The 16945-nt window shown below is 43.2% G+C and overlaps 1 protein-coding gene and 1 long non-coding RNA gene across 2 annotated transcripts in view; one reads left to right on the forward strand and one right to left on the reverse strand.

Annotated features, from left to right (window-relative positions):
• Positions 1–16945, reverse strand: part of LOC149442190 (histamine H2 receptor-like) — a 192794-nt gene that overhangs the window by 91750 nt on the left and 84099 nt on the right. The window lies entirely within an intron of this gene.
• Positions 793–5427, forward strand: LOC149442191 (uncharacterized). The gene is made up of 2 exons (XR_016307214.1): positions 793–1333; positions 4840–5427. It is a non-coding gene; the product is annotated as an uncharacterized LOC149442191 (long non-coding RNA).

The following is a 16945-nucleotide window of genomic DNA, read 5'->3' on the forward strand; positions in this document are numbered from 1 at the left end:
CTGACCTGAATCCGATTGAGCATGCATTTCACTTGCTGAAGACAAAACTGAAGGTAAAATGCCCCAAGAACAAGCAGGAACTGAAGACAGTTGCAGTAGAGGCCTGGCAGAGCATCACCAGGGATGAAACCCAGTGTCTGGTGATGTCTATGCATTCCAGACTTCAGGCTGTAATTGACTGCAATGGATTTGCAACCAAGTATTAAAAAGTGAAAGTTTGATTTATGATTATTATTTTGTCCCATTACTTTTGGTTCCTTAACAAGTGGGAGGCACATATGCAGACTGTTGTAATTCCTACACTGTTCACCTGATTTGGAGGTAAATACCCTGAAATTAAAGCTGACAGTCTGCAGTTAAAGCACATCTTGTTAGTTTTATTTCAAATCCATTGTGGTGGTGTATAGAGCCAAAAATATTAGAATTGTGTCGATGTCCCAATATTTATGGACCTGACTGTATACATTTTCTTACAGTAGCCTAACTCTGTATGTGTTAACCAAACTTTGAGCATCTGGGGCAGATTACACTTGCAACCCTCGTAATAGGCTATTTTAGTTTTGCAGACATGTTTACTTTCAATTGGGATTGGAGGAGTTATGTTTTCAATCACTTTGCTACCACATACGCGCTGGTGTGGTATCTAAAAGTACAAGTCTCTCCAGAAGGAGAGGATCCCAGTCTGAAGGACTGCTTCCCTTCTTGGAAGTCCAGCTGTGCTTTGTTCATTGAGGTCCCAGCTGAGATAGTTGGGGGACCTATTCTGAAAGGATTAAATGGAATATAACTGAATCCATTTTGTATACACTAATACAAGATGCTAGTTTAATATATATATTTGAGATATGTGCACACTAACAAAACTGTCTATCTCAGCTTCATGTAGAAATGAGTGTTTTTGCAAACCCTTACAAAAAAGCAGATAAGGTTTACTCTCACTTCTGAAAAGTTTTAACCACAAATTGGGTGTTAGGTCAGATTAAAGCCATGGTCTGGGCTTTAGAGGAGATATGGTATGATAGATAAAGCAGAAGAGTGAAAATGCAAACCTCATACAAATAATTGTTGAGTTAAGGTAAAACAATGTACATGTATTTGGTTGGATGGTCTGAGGGTGTGTTTGCCTAAAGACTACAGTATAATAACCCTGATGTTATGCCAATAAAACTGAAGTGTTTGCAATCGCAACTGAGGTGACTTGAGTGCATTCACTTTCCGAGATCTCGTAGCTGTGTCCAGGTGTGACCGTTGGTATCTTGAGGGGGCCCCCACGGAACAGGAAAAAGACCACCTACCTACTTTCAGTGGTGTCAGAAGTGGGATAATTGCCAAGGTAAGTGAGAGTTTTATTTTTTAATGCTTTCTTTACCGAGGTAATTATTCTGAACTTCAGGGAAATTTGGTGGTTGGAGTTTTAGGAGCGAGACTAAGGGATTCTCGGCTCGGGGAATAATACTAGGACACACCTGGCACAGCACTTTGTATAATTTGTAAAAAGTGTGTTATTGTTGTTTTTTGTCTTGTTTGTTAGTTTACTAATTTACTGCTATGGGTAATTCCTCAGGTAAGGAGGAAGGACCTCGTCATGTGCCGCCACAAAAGTTGATTAAGTTGTTTAGAAAAACTAGAAAGCTGAGGGGAAAGAACACATCTACCTTAAATGAAACTTGTAAAGAATATGTAGCAAGGGTATCTCCTTATGATATTTATTATGTTAATCCCTGGGTGGATAATTTAGTGGGATGGTCAAAAAGACTGGGTGGAGCTAGTTTTCCTTGTGAAGGGGGAAATGACACTATGTGTATGGATATGATTAGAGGAATGTGTTTGCAGGAACAGCCTCAGGTAGGTATCTGGGGAACTGGAAATCCAGATTGGGACAAGAATTATATGTATGAAGGGGGTAAGAATTGGTTGAAGTATGCACCAGGCTATAAGACTCTAATTGTAGCAAATGATTTCACACCACCACCGCCATACAAACACAGCGAGGCACGTCCTGCCCCTACAGCTCCACATGCAGCCCCATTATACCCAGCACTCCCACAGGTAAAACAAGTAGATGAAGATGAAGAGGTTCTTATTGCTGCTTCCCAGATATATACAGGGGAGTCAGAAGAATCTAGCTCAGATGGGGAAACTGGGAGTGTTAGTCAAAGGGATACTGAGAGGGGTAAAGGGAAAGTAAAGAGGAAGACAAAGAAGGTAGAAAAGAGTGATAGAATTCTTAGGTCAGCAGAAAGTAACAAGGGGGAAGTTAAAGATGAGACAGCTGAGCTAGATATGATGAATTCAGCCTTTCCATTCATGATGATTGGGGAGCAGCTGATTTTAAAGGCAATAGATCCCAAGGAGCTGGATGCTATAGTACAGGGATGCCCTAATCCAAGGAAATCCCTACTTGCATTACACCTCCCCTCCTGGTACAAGCAAAAGATGGACAGGTCTGGTATCATAAATTTCATGTGCTCCTGCATTGCCGCTGTAGTCCCAGATATAACAACTTTGGTAAATGCTATACCTGCCAACGCCACACATTTTACAGTAATTGATCTGTCTAATGCATTTTTTAGTGTCCCAGTTGACCCGGAGACACAGGTATTGTTTACTTTTTGTTTTCAAGGGGAGAGGCTAACCTGGACCCATCTCTCTCAGGGCTACTCGCTGGTAGCATATACCATGGCCAGTAGATCCATGCTCAATGACTGGGTACCCACCCATGGTTCAGTACTTATCCAATACGTGGATGATTTACTGATTAGTTCTGTGAGCGAGAAGGCGTGTCAGGCTGATTCATTATCATTGTTACGGTTTCTGGCTGATCAGGGACAGAAAGTCTCTCGCAAAAAGATGCAGTTTGTGGCACCACAAGTTGAGTACCTAGGATTTGTATTGTCTGAGGGCCAGAGGGGGCTGAGCCCAAGGAGAGTGGCAGCAATATGTCAACAACCAAAACCAGAAACTAAGGTTCAGATGCAATCCTTCCTAGGTATGGTAAACTATTGTAGACAGTGGATTCCTGACTGTTCTTATTATGACAATGTATTACGCCAAGTAACACTGAAAGATCAACCAGACCGTATTGAATGGACGCTGCCATTGGTGCAGGCATTTGAATATTTGAAGACAGCACTGGTCTCGTCTCCCGCATTAGGGTTACCGGATTATACTAAATCCTTTCATTTGTATTGTCAATCTGCATGTAAAACCATGGCTGCAGTACTAGCTCAAGAGCACGGAGGTGCCATGAGGCCGGTAGCATATTTATCAAAAACAATGCCCATCCCGGTCCATAGCATGCCGGGGTGTCTCCAAGCTTTGTCTGTGTGTACCTTGGTTGTGGAAATGGCATCTATCATAGTTTTGGGAAACCCATTGATATTACACACATCTCATCATGTCCTACATGTACTGAAAAACATTAACACTCAACACATGTCAGCACAACGCCTGGCGGGATGTGAAGTAATTTTGACATCCACCAATAATCTCACAGTTAAATACAGCCCATCTACATCAGGACCATCTCTTTTATTGTCCTCCCTGCTTAATCTTCACAACACAAGGTCACTAGAATTGCAGGAGGAACACAATTGCCTGGATGTTATCCAAGCTGACACTTCTCCGTGACTAGATATGTTGGAGACTCCGATTCCTGGAGCCCCTGATGTGTTTGTCGATGGATCTTGTACACGCCCTAGTGATGCTACATACATCATAGGCTATGCAGTAGTAGAACCACCTCTTATTATTGAAACAGGTTCCATCCCCTACCCCAGTGCACAAGCAGCTGAATTAGTGGCCCTAACACGAGCTTGCACTCTTTATCAAGATTGAGATGTTAACATATACACAGATTCTAAATATGTCTTTGGGGTTGTACATAATTTTGGCCGTATTTGGCAACGCCGTGGTTTTACTACGGCCGATGGCAAGTCAATATCCCATCATTCTTTGATCCAGGATTTGCTTGCTGCACTCCAACTTCCAAGAAGGACAGCGGTCATTAAAGTGCGGGCACATGCTAATGCCAAAGACCCAGTCACAAAAGGCAATGCTATGGCAGATGCAGCTGAAAAAACTTCAGGGCAACTGCATAATCGAGCAGATCTATCTATGGTAATGTTGTCCACTCCATCCCTACTGTCAAATGAGCTTTTAGGTACACTGCAGGCACAAGCCTCTGAAAGTGAAGTTGATTTTTGGGCTAGCAGAGGTTTGACACAAGACAAACATGGTCTTATGTCAAAAGAGGGGATTGTAGGACTTCCACAGGCAGCTGCTGTATTATTCATTCAAAATTTTCATGGTGTAGGTCATAAGGGAAAATAATTAGTGGAGAAAGAAATGCGCAAACGATTTTGTGTATGGTTTCTCCATGATTTGGTGGAGGAAACATTGGGAAGGTGCCTTACTTGTTTACAAAACAACCCTGGGCATGGCCAGCATGGGAAACATGAACATTTAACACCCCCTGAGGCACCATTCACACATCTACAGATAGATTTTACACATCTCCCTAAATCAAAAGAAGGAGATAAGTTGTTGGTGGTAGTAGACAGATTTTCAGGTTGGCCGGAAGCTTTCCCATGTAGGAATGAAACAGCAGAGACAGTGGTCAAGGTTTTGTGTAAGGAAATCATCCCTAGATGGGGTTGTCCTTTGTTCATAGAAAGCGATCAGGGACCAGCTTTTACTGCAGCAGTGACTCAGGGAGTCTCAAACGCTTTAAGTATTCAATGGAAGATCCATATTCCTTATCACCCTCAGAGTTCTGGAGTAGTGGAAAAGTTGAATAGCGAACAAAATGATGCTGCTGTTTTTTTCTTTTATCCGCAGATCAACCAACCCACCCCTTCGAGGTAGGTGATCAAGTGGTGATCCGAAGACTGGATCCAAGGGTGAGACCCCGGTTTGGAGAACCTACAGTGATCGTGGCCATTACACGTACAGCTGTTCTTACTGAAGGATCAGGCACCTGGATCCATGCATCAAGAGTAAAAAGGATTTCCCAAGATGAGAGGCACAAGCAAGCTGATCAACCAACAGAAGAAGGAGCCAAGAACTTTGCTACCCAACCTATTGGATACCCATGAGGACTGGATGAACTTGATTATTATCTTATCAATAGTGACTATTATCATCGTCCCACTATGGTTTCTATTGGAGAATTCATATGATAGAAAGGAGCCAGTGGTTCAGAAACCCTCTGGGAGTTCAGGATGGGTGAGGGGTTACCTCATCACAACTGAATGATCATGTGTATCAAAATGAGAATTAATGAGAAGGAAAGGGAGGAAATGTTTTTGCTTCAACAATATGAGGAAATGCATGGGATTGAGACGATAGGGAGAGTAAGTCAATGAAAAGTGTTATCACTATGTGATAAAAGAGGGGACTGAAAGGATTAAATGGAATATAACTGAATCCATTTTGTATACACTAATACAAGATGCTAGTTTAATATATATATTTGAGATATGTGCACACTAACAAAACTGTCTATCTCAGCTTCATGTAGAAATGAGTGTTTTTGCAAACCCTTACAAAAAAGCAGATAAGGTTTACTCTCACTTCTGAAAAGTTTTAACCACAAATTGGGTGTTAGGTCAGATTAAAGCCATGGTCTGGGCTTTAGAGGAGATATGGTATGATAGATAAAGCAGAAGAGTGAAAATGCAAACCTCATACAAATAATTGTTGAGTTAAGGTAAAACAATGTACATGTATCTGATTGGATGGTCAGAGGGTGTGTTTGCCTAAAGACTACAGTATAATAACCCTGATGTTATGCCAATAAAACTGAAGTGTTTGCAATCGCAACTGAGGTGACTTGAGTGCATTCACTTTCCGAGATCTCGTAGCTGTGTCCAGGTGTGACCGTTGGTATCTTGAGGGGGCCCCCACGGAACAGGAAAAAGACCACCTACCTACTTTCATATTCTACTGAACTTTGCTGGACCTGACTGAGGGATTTCCTTTTGAGGATCTGGTCTGAAAAGTTCATGGAAGAAGAGTTCATGTCTGGCTGATATTGGAAGGACTACTATCCGGAGACATTTGTGAGTAGAGACTGGCGTGTGAGATTCCACTTAGTGGACTTATTGGGGAACGAACCTTGGGACCAAATCAGAAGGTCCTTTTGGCCATGAGTGCTACACAACGTATGCTGTATATGCAGAATATGTTTTGTAAGACCTGAGATACACAGCATAAATTTGTATTGCAGAAATAACTTCATGTGTTTCATTTTCTTTCTAAAACATCACATATTGATTTTGTGTTTCATTCACGGAAAAAGGTTAATCCCATTTGTTTAAAGGTTAATAGAATTCAGCCGAAGGTGAATTGTGAGGTGCTGAACAGCGCATTGAATCATTTAGGTGCCTCAACATTTACTTTGGATTTATTATTCATTTTCATAGCAAAGATGTTGATTTACTCATACCATTCTACCATATAGTCAACGTGTGTTCTAGAGAGTCTAGTGTGGCCCCTTGAACACTGTAGCACTGAGGTGCACTGTGTTAAGACAGATCATTCATTTTTAATGGGCCATTAATGCACCTCAACATACCTGAATACATTTTTGGTGATGCACAGGGGTGGACTGACAACTCATGGGGCCCCTGGGCAATAGGGCATAATGGGGCCCCTGTGTCCTTGCCCAAACTCAAAAAAGCCTATAAAAAGGTACCAGGGGCATCTCATGGGGCCCCCTACTGACCCCGGGCCCTCGGGCAGTGCCCGAGTTTCCAAATGGTCAGTCCGCCCCTGGTGATGCATATCTGTGTACTGTGGAACACCACTAGACATCTGAACCTCTGAAGGTATGCTGTGGTATCCAGCACCAAGCCATCAGTAGCAGATCTCTTATATTCTGTAAGTTGCGCGGTGGGGCCTCCATGGATCGGACTTGTTTTTCCAGCACATCCCACAGATGCTCGACTGGATTGAGATCTGGAGAATCTGGAGGCAAGTCAACACATTGAACACGTTGTGTTCCTCAAACCATTCTTGAACCATTTTTGCAGCGTGGCAGGGAGCATTATCCTGCTGAAAGAGGCCACTGCCATCAGAGAATATTGTTTCCATAAAGGGTTGGACTTGGTTAGAAACAATGATAAGGTAGGTGGTACATGTCAAAGTAACATCAACATGAACACCAGGACCCAAGGTTTCCCAGCAGAACATTGCCCAAAGTATCACACTGCCTCTGCCGGCTTACCTTCCTCCCATACTGCTTCCTGGTGCCATCTCTTACCCAGGTAAGTGACTCACACACATTTGGCCATCCACATAATGTAACAAAAAATGTGATTCATCAGACCAGACCACCTTCTTTCATTGCTCTGTGGTACAGTTCTGATGTTCACATGCCCATTGTAGCCACTTTTGACTGTGGACATGGGTCAGCATGGGCACCCTGACTGATCTGCGGCTAAGCAGCCCAATACACAACAAATTGTGATGCCCTTTTTACTGCTTTCAACACATCAATTCAGGGACAACATGTTCTCTTGCTGCCTAATATATCCCACTGACTTATGCATGCCATTGTAACAAGATAATCAGTTTTATTCACTTAATCTGCCAGTGGTCATACAGTTATGGCTGATCGGTGTATGTGCATTGGCAGCCCTTTGTAATGAATGTTAAAATACTTCACAAAATACTCTTTAAAACAGAACTCCAGTTTCTATTTTCCCAAGCAGTGGGGCTGTGCCTGCACTGCATGGCTTAAGTGCTCATTTTGTCTAGGGGCCCAATTAAAAGCTATACTTACCCCGTCCTCCAATCCTTCGGAAAATTGCGCACCCACATGTCCAGCGGTGGACTGTTCTTGCCGTCCTCATGTTCAGAGCCGGTCTATGGGCATGATGACGCCACAAACAGCCCATTCACAAGACTTCTAGCATGTGCGGTGGGGGGCAGGAGCGTTAGGGACTGGTCTTGCTCTTGGAGGATGGGTGAATTAGGTAATTATATCTCTGCTTTCTGAGCGCCTAGACAAAAACAAGCATTTAACCCCTGCAGTGCAGGAACAGCCCCACTGCTTGGAAAAATATAACATTTGCCCGGATTTCTTAACTACTGTACCATATGGGAAAGTTTCACAGACAAGTATAAGCCCAAAAGATCACCATTCAAAGATAAAACAGAATATGAACAAGGAGACAACACTTGTTTGAGCCAACATTAAGATCTGGTTCACATCTATGCATTTTTTAGTGCTTTTTGCATTTTGCAGAAAATCACTAAAGTCCATTTAACATGGTTTCCTATGGGACATGTCCAAACCTATGCATTTTCAGCTGCTACATTTTTGGATAGGGCCAAGGACTTTTTTTTTTCCGCAACAGATTGCAACACGCATAAGTGTGAACCAGGCCTAAGTACCGATCCACACTGATGCGGTGTGGATTTGCAGCAAATTCTGTGTTTCCTGCACCACATCAGAAGCGCACGTTCATGTGAACCGCTGTGGGTGTCAGTGTTAAGTTAACCTCCTTGGCGGTATTCCCGAGTGTAGCTCGGGGTAAAATTTGAGTACCAAGAGCGGTAACCCCGAGCTACACTTGGGCTTACCATGCGGCGTTGCTCAGGGAGTCCCTGCAGCGCTTACCTTGTCCTTCGCTCCCGCGATGTGTCCCCTGCAGCGTCCCCGGCCATCTCCTCCGGCCGATGCCGGCATCCAGCTTCCGTGTTCCGGTCCCTGTGACGTCAGGATGTACGGGCGCCGGAACCGGTGGCAAATTTGAAATTTTTTTAAAATTTCATTTTTTTAAAAATGATTATTATATAGTAAAACATTGCTGTTTCAATGCATTTCACATATATTTTGTCCCTACTGCTTTGTCCTGTGCCCTGCCTGCATTTTGACTTTTCTTTCTGCCTGGAAACTGAGAAAAGTCCATGGCATCCAAAAAGCGTCCCTTTATGTCAAAAGTGGTTTTAGACCGGCTAGAGAACGGCGATAGTAAATCAGAACCACTTGCAGAATTGAGTGATAATGATTAGTGGGGGAAATTCATCATCAGATACTGAAAACGATTTTGCGACTTTGCTCAGCGATGTGCGAATTTGCCTCTGTATTTCAAATTTCAGTGTTTTTGGTTTGATTACATTATTGAATTAAATTTATTATTATTATATTATTATTATTTATGATTATTAATTAAATTATAATTTATGATTTCGTGTTTCAAGTTTTATCATACCCGGGATGTTTACTAGACTCTTGTTCGGACAGATTTCAGTGAGTTATTCCTAAAAATTACAGGCCTACAATAAAAAAACTACATATTTCCATGCAAAAAAATTGTTACCACTTTCAGCACAAAAAATCGGAAATAATCATACCGCCAGGGAGGTTAATGTGGAACTGCACTGCATCTAAGGATCACAAACCAAAAATGATATTTAATTCATTTTTAATATTCAAAGCAAACTCATCCATCCATGTCTTCATGCTTTATTTTGCTGAGAATTCACTTTGAAAAACATCCCCTAGAATTTCTGGCAGTTTCCATCTTGAGTAAGGGCAGATGATTCATATATAATTTACTTCCTGGAATCAATCTGCCCTTAGCTCAGGCATAGGCTGAGCTGAGAACCCTCCCTCCCCTCCTGAAGGTGGCTGGGATGTATGACATAATTTGCCTAGGTATGCAAACCAGTAAGTAACTGAAGAAATTTGAAAAAAAAGTTTAAAACAAGTAAATATGATATACTTTCCTATCTATTTACTAATGCTATCAGCATAAGGATTAAAAATAGTCCATGTTGATTGACAGAGTGAAGTCCCACTTTAACTGCTTGCCTGCTTCCCTATAGCAGAAATAGTGCTACAGGGCGGCACAGCTGCGCAAAATCACGTATATATACATGTGATTTTCTATTTTGGGGGAGAAATCTGTATGTAAATACAGATCTCTCCCCTGTCAGCTCCAGCACGCTGTTTTGTATTGCTCTGCATAGCACAGCCATACAAAGCAGCATTCTTACACTGTAAAACACACCACACAATGTAAAACAGCACACAGTTACCCCTTTGACCGCCCCTCATATTAACCCCTTCCTGCCCAGTGCCATTAGTACAGTGTCAGTGCTTTTTAATAGCACTGATCACTGTATTATTGTCGCTGGGGATGTCAGTGGCAGTTAGTCAGTTGCCCCCCAGTGTCAGAATGCCTGCTGCAGTCCCAATATAAGTCACGGATCCCCGATCATTACTAGTATATAAAAAAAAAAATTCCAGTATATACCACCATTTGTAGACGCTATAACGTAAACCAATTAATTTACACGTATTGATTTTTTTTTTTAGCAAAGACATGTCGCAGAATACATTTTGGTCTAAATTCATGACGAAATTTGATTTTTAAAATTCTTTTACTGAATATGTTTTATAGCAAAAAAGTCAAAAATATTGTTTTTTTATCTAAAAATTGTCAGCCTTTTTTTGTTTATAGCGCAAAAAATAAAAAACACAAGGGTGATCAAACACCACCAAATGAAAGCTCAATTTGTGGGAAAAAGAAACACAAATTGCATTTGAGTGCAGTGTTGCATGACTGTGCAATTATCAATTAAAGTAATGCAGCGCCGTATTCCAAAAAATGGCCTGGTCAGGGAGGGGGGGGTATTCTCTGAAAGGCAAGTGGTTATTGACACCCAAAAAGGTTCACAGAACGCAGTGTGATTGGGTGAATTGGATCACATGGGTGTGAACACCCATGTGCGATGCAATGCGATTTGCAGAGCAATTTGAGCCATACAGTATGAATGGCTCAAATCGCACTGCAAACAATTGCATGTGATTGGAACAGGAATGTGGTACAATTCCTGTCCAAATCACATGCGGCTTCCTACACCGCAATACTGTGAACCAGACCTCGAGAAGGACTTTTGGAGTATGTAATGTACAGCGGTAAGCACTTTGTTATGTACCATACAATGTATGGAATACAACGATCAGCAGTATGTGTCCCTTATGCTGCTGATCAGCAGGAGGATAAGATGGCTGATGCTGATGGCCAAGGTTGAGGTAAAATATCTGGTGTCAGTAATGTTGGTGGTCAGGGGAGGAAAGATACCCAGTTTTGGTCAACGGGAGGAAAAAAGGCCTGCTTCTGTGGTTTGTGGAAGGAAAATTGCCTAGGGCCAGTGGTTAGTGGAATTAAGAAAATACTCAGCGTTGGTGGTCAAGGGGAAAAAAAATGGCCCAGAGGGGGAAACAGGGGCATTGGTGCTCAGTGGGGGTAAAGGGGGCACTAGTACTCTATGGAAAGAGAAGTAGGCATGAGAGCATAAAAAGGAGAAGATAAGTACTGTTGCTTTGTGGAGGAGGTGGGATGGTAATAATGCTCCGTGTAGGGAGAGGCACTGATGCTCTTTGGAGGTATGGGGGGGTCAACACACACCTGCTCCACCACTGCACTCCCTGCACATGTGTCAAACCACTGCACCGCCAGCATATATGTGCCACCACCATAACCCCACCACCCACACACCCGTACCATTACTACCAAAGCATCTCTGCAAACTTGTTCCAAATATTTTGCCACCAGTTCCCTGGAATTTGAGCAGTCGGGAAGTACGGAATGGCAGAATTACAAGATAAAAGGAAAAAATCTAGAAAAAAAAGCCACCACAGATGTACCTCCAGGAGGGTGCTGTCATCGTCTACAAACTGCCATAAAAATAGTAGAAAGCATACTACGTGTTTAGATTTAATATGAGAGAAAGGTTGCAGCTGGTATTGAGTACCGGCTGGAAATCTGGACTACCTGCTAAGATAAGTGACATGCACCTGTATTTGTACTTGTTTCTTAACTGATCTCCCGACATTACTGTACTACTGTTTCATATAATGGGAAATACTGTGGAGGACTTCTTATGGTGTACTTACCCACTCCAGAGCACCAGGTGCTGTGTACAGCTTCCCATAGAAATCAATAGTTATATGCAGCTGCATGCTGGTATACACTAGTACGTACATAAACACCTGCATGTGTATGGACATATGCCCCCATACATAGTCTATGTCCAGAGAACTATGTCTGCATGCATGCACATGTTTATGCAAGTATCAGCTCATACCTGAATACAGCCATGTAAAGCCATTGATTTCCTTGGGCACCCTGTATGTAGCACCCATAGATCCTGGATAGGATATTTAGTACTTTTTTTTTTAATTTAATGACATTTTGTATATTTGGTCAATACACATATAGTAACTATTTCTATTTCTCTATATATCATTGTATAATAGGTTTCAGAATATGTATTGCAACAGTATTTCGTATAATATGTAAAAAGGGTTAAGTAGTACCCAGAGTTCAGTATAAATTGAGGGGCTTCAGGGTGCATGTTTGGTACAGATGAAAGTGGATCTATAAACCCTGGTTTTGGATCCTGGAGCACAGAGGCATCAAAGAGACTTAGGAGGGATGAAGTCTCCAATCCTGGTTCCAGGTTTTACCAGATACCAGCAGTTCCCCCTTACATCAGACTCCAGAGTTCCTCTTTACACCACAGTCTGAAAAGTTCTCCCTTACATAAGCGTTCCCTGTTACATCAGAATCTACAGTGTTCCCCCTTACAGTTTCGGGGGGGACTCTGAGAACCCTGATATAAAGGGAAACTCTGATGGAAAGGGGAACTCTGCAGATCATGTTGTAACGGGGAATGCTGAAAACTCTGGTGTGAAGGGGAACTCTGATGTAAGGTGGTCTCTGGTCACCAGAGCCCCTCCTTACATCAGGGTCCGCAGCATTTCCCCTTATATCAGAGTCTACAGTGTTCCCCTTTACATCAGAGCTCCCACTTATGTTAGGGTCTGCACTTTAAGAGGAAACCAGCAGACTCTGATGTAAAGGGGAACTCTGAGGACAATGATTTAAGGGGAACGCTGGGAACTCTGATGTGAGGGGTGGGGGAACTCTGGTGACCACAGACCACCTTCTGCAGAACGAATACACTAAGGTAATGGGGGGTTACTGATATAAGGGGGAACCTTTATCACAGCCCCCCCCCCTTACCTTAGTGTATTCACTCCAACTGAGTCCCCTCTTAAATTGGTGTGACCCAACTCCAATGGACTTTGTGTGGTCTTGTCGACTGGAGCTGCCACTACCTGCCTCCTCCATAAGACTGCTCGGGTGCAGGGCAGTGATTCTTGATCTTTCATCTGGACTCAAGTCCTCAGGGTGCATGTTTGGTACAGATGAAAGTGGATCTCTAAACCCTGGTTTTGGATCCTGGAGCCCAGAGGCATCAAAGAGACTTAGGAGGGATGAAGTCTCCAGTCCTGGTTCCAGGTTTTGCCAGATACCAGCAGTTCCCCCCTACACCAGACTCCAGAGTTCCTCTTTACACCACAGTCTACAAAGTTCTCCCTTACATAAGCGTTCCCTGTTACATCAGAATCTACAGGGTTCCCCCTTACAGTTTCGGGGGGGACTCTTCGGACCCTGATATAAAGGGAAACTCTGATGTAAAGGGGAACTCTGCAGATCATGATGTAAGGGGAAATGCTGCAAACTCTGGTGTGAAGGGGAACTCTGATGTAAGGTGGTCTCTGGTCACCAGAGCCCCTCCTTACATCAGGGTCCGCAGCATTTCCCCTTATATCAGAGTCTACAGTGTTCCCCTTTACATCAGAGCTCCCACTTACGTTAGGGTCTGCACGTTAAGAGGAAACCTGCAGACTCTGATGTAAAGGGGAACTCTGAGTACAATGATTTAAAAGGAACGCTGGGAACTCTGATGTGAGGGGTGGGGGAACTCTGGTGACCACAGACCACCTTCTGCAGAATGAATACACTAAGGTAATGGGGGGTTACTGATATAAGGGGGAACCTTTATCACAGCCCCCCCCCCTTACCTTAGTGTATTCACTCCAACTGAGTCCCCTCCTAAATTGGTGTGACCCAACTCCAATGGACTTTGTGTGGTCTTTTCGACTGGAGCTGCCACTACCTGCCTCCTCCATAAGACTGCTCGGGTGCAGGGCAGTGATTCTTATTCTTTCCTCTGGACTCAAGTCCTCCTCTGTCCTGGTGCTCCCGCTCCTGCCACTGAGGGCAGGTTCAATCAAATCATGCTTTGGGTCCTCCACTACTCTTCTCCTTGATTCTCTCCATTCTGGAGTTTGGACTCCAGTCTTCCCCCCATACCGGCACTTACCCATTCCCATTCCTCCCGGCTCCCCCTCCTATAACATAAAAGCGCCAAGCAGGCGCCATGACGTCACCACCCTGCCCGAGCCCGCCTGAGCCTGTATGAGCCTGCCTGAGACCTGCATGTGCAGTTCCGAAGCTGGTCACGATTTTATGATTTACAGACAGTGTCAGGAATGGACTTGCCAATGGTGGTGGAACTCACCTGCCTTGTGGGCTGCAGTACCAGGGCTGGCCAGCAGGTGCTCTCAGCAACCAGAAGCTCACTCCTGCAGTCAGCCATCACCTGAGGCTGATTGCAGGAAGTGTATTTAAGGAATGGCCAGACCTGCAGTCAGTGCCTTGTTGTATGTTTCCCATGAGCCCCTGTACCTGCATCCTGTCTGCTTCCTGCCTGATTCCTGATTCTGCTTGATCCTGACCCTGGATGAACTCCGCCTGTCCTGACCTCGGCTATTCCTGACCACTCTCCAGCTTGCTCCTTTGGTACCTTGTCTGCCTGATTGTTCCTGACCCGGCCCGTCTGACTACGCTCTGCCTACTCCTTTGTGTCTTGTCTGCGCAATGATTCCTGACCCGGCCCGCCTGACCACTCCACCTCGCCAGCCCTGACTGCTCTTATCTGTGTACATTCCGTTATCAGTTGGAGGTTTGGTTTTGTTATATTGTGCGTTATATTTGTGTACAACCTTTAATAAATTATATTATTACACCATACTTGAGCCTGCGTTTCCCTGTGTCAGTTCACGCATCTCTGGTCTTACCGGGCGCCCTGACAGACAGTGTATAGAATTTTACAAACTGTCCGTAAATGTAGAGATGGTTGGCAACCCTGCTGCAAAGGTAAACTTTCATGCTTTATGAACTTTATTTTAAATAAAAGTGGGGAACACTTGAGCTGATTTCCCACAGTACCTACATTATTATTTGTCAGGATTTACACTATATAATGCCAACAGTTTGTGTTACAACACAATGGGGTGGATTTACTATATAGAATGTGCACTTTGCAAGTGCAGTTGCTGCCAGAGCTTAGTAAATGAGGGGAAGCACTGATGACTTCCAACATCCAATCATGTGGTAGGAAAAATGCTGGTTTTTAAAATTTTCCTTGCATGGGATTGGGTATCCTGTGCAAAGTGAAGCTTCATCTCACTTACTAAGCCCTGGAGCAAGTGTACTTGAGGAGTACGTGGTGTATTTGCCTTTAGTAAATCCACCCCAATGCAGGTCACGAGGGCCCAGCTTACAATCTAATGGGCAGGGCAAGCGATACAAAAGCTAAAAAAGTGTGAGTGATAAGTTGATAAAGAACGTGAAGGTTCTGTTTTCAGGTGGAAATGGAATAGGCTTCCCTGAAGGATTTTTTTTTATGTTAAAATTGCTTTTAACTAATATTTGTACTGCAGGCAAGCTCCTTTTTACATAAAATGTATTCTTCCAGGGCTAATGACACTGCAGGCCTGGTGAGGAGGCTAGACAATGGGAAAGGGTCTATAAATGGCATATGTTTCATCTCTTTGTTTACAGACCACATCACCATTATACCTTCCCCTGTAATAAGGAAAGTGCTTCTACCTTGTGTTTTATTCCGCAGGAACTCGTTTGATAAAACGTGATTATTATACAACGTTGCAGGTAATAAGACTGACCCTCTCCTTGATGCAATTCAGATAAATAATGGGTAATAGCGGGCCACTGGGTCACGTCAATGAAATGACATCAAACAGTCACTAATTCTTTGAGATCGTTCCCAGTATAGAAGCCCCAGTATCACTCCATATACACTGCTTCAATTAATATCATGCAGGTTTGAAAGAAAGCTCACAAAGAACAATTGCCATGGCATCACATGATTTTTAATGTGTATGAAAAGTCAATTTTTTATTTTTATTTTTCGATAATGTAGGGAAGGGTTAAAGGTTATTTGTTTTGCATTTTGTGCATCATTAGGGAAATTTCCCTTCATTTCCTGCCTGAGAGATGCAACGGGAAGTTGGAGGAAAATACCAAAAATGAGGGGATTTCCTCACCCTGGAATAGGTGTCCCCACTGGAAGATTTCCCTCTCGTTCTCTAAAACTTTAGATTTCCCTCCATTTTCTTTTTTTGTTGACAATAGTGAACATCCCGGTAGGGACACAGAGCAAAGCAATAAAGACTTGTTAGAAGGCCTAACCTTTCTTACCCTATCCAACCTCCCCATGTTGAGGGGGTTTTCCTTCGTTTCCTGTCCCAGAGACACAACAGAAAGTGAGTGTAAATCCATCTAAATTAAGGGTAATTTCCTTCTCAGATGGCTGTCCATAGAACATTGTCTTTACCAGAAGAACTTATAGTTACATAGTTAGTTTGGCTGACAAAAGACAAAAGTTCATCCAGTTCTACCATAGAAAAAAAAATGTTATAATCCTACACCCACAGTTAATCCAGAGGAAGGCAAAAAAAAACCCCCAGCAAAGCATGATCCAATTTGCTCCTGCTGGGAAAAAATTCCTTCCTGATCCCCCGAGAGGCAATCAGATATTCCCTGGATCAACTGGATATTCCCTGGATCAACTGGATATTCCCTGGATCAACTAAGCAATCCACTGAGCTGGCCAGAACCAGAATCATCTTTATTCCTGTTCCTCTGTAAAACTTTAGAGTTCCCTTCATCTCCTGTTTTGGGGAAACTGTAAAGTTTTGAATTTCCATCACTTTTCTCAATGACTATGGTCAACCGGGAACACAGACAGGAAAAAAACCTGACCAAGGTGC

Source organism: Staurois parvus, unplaced genomic scaffold (assembly GCF_062004578.1).
Source record: "Staurois parvus isolate SC_StPar_1 unplaced genomic scaffold, SC_StPar_1.0 ptg000903l, whole genome shotgun sequence".
Lineage (NCBI taxonomy): Eukaryota > Metazoa > Chordata > Amphibia > Anura > Ranidae > Staurois > Staurois parvus.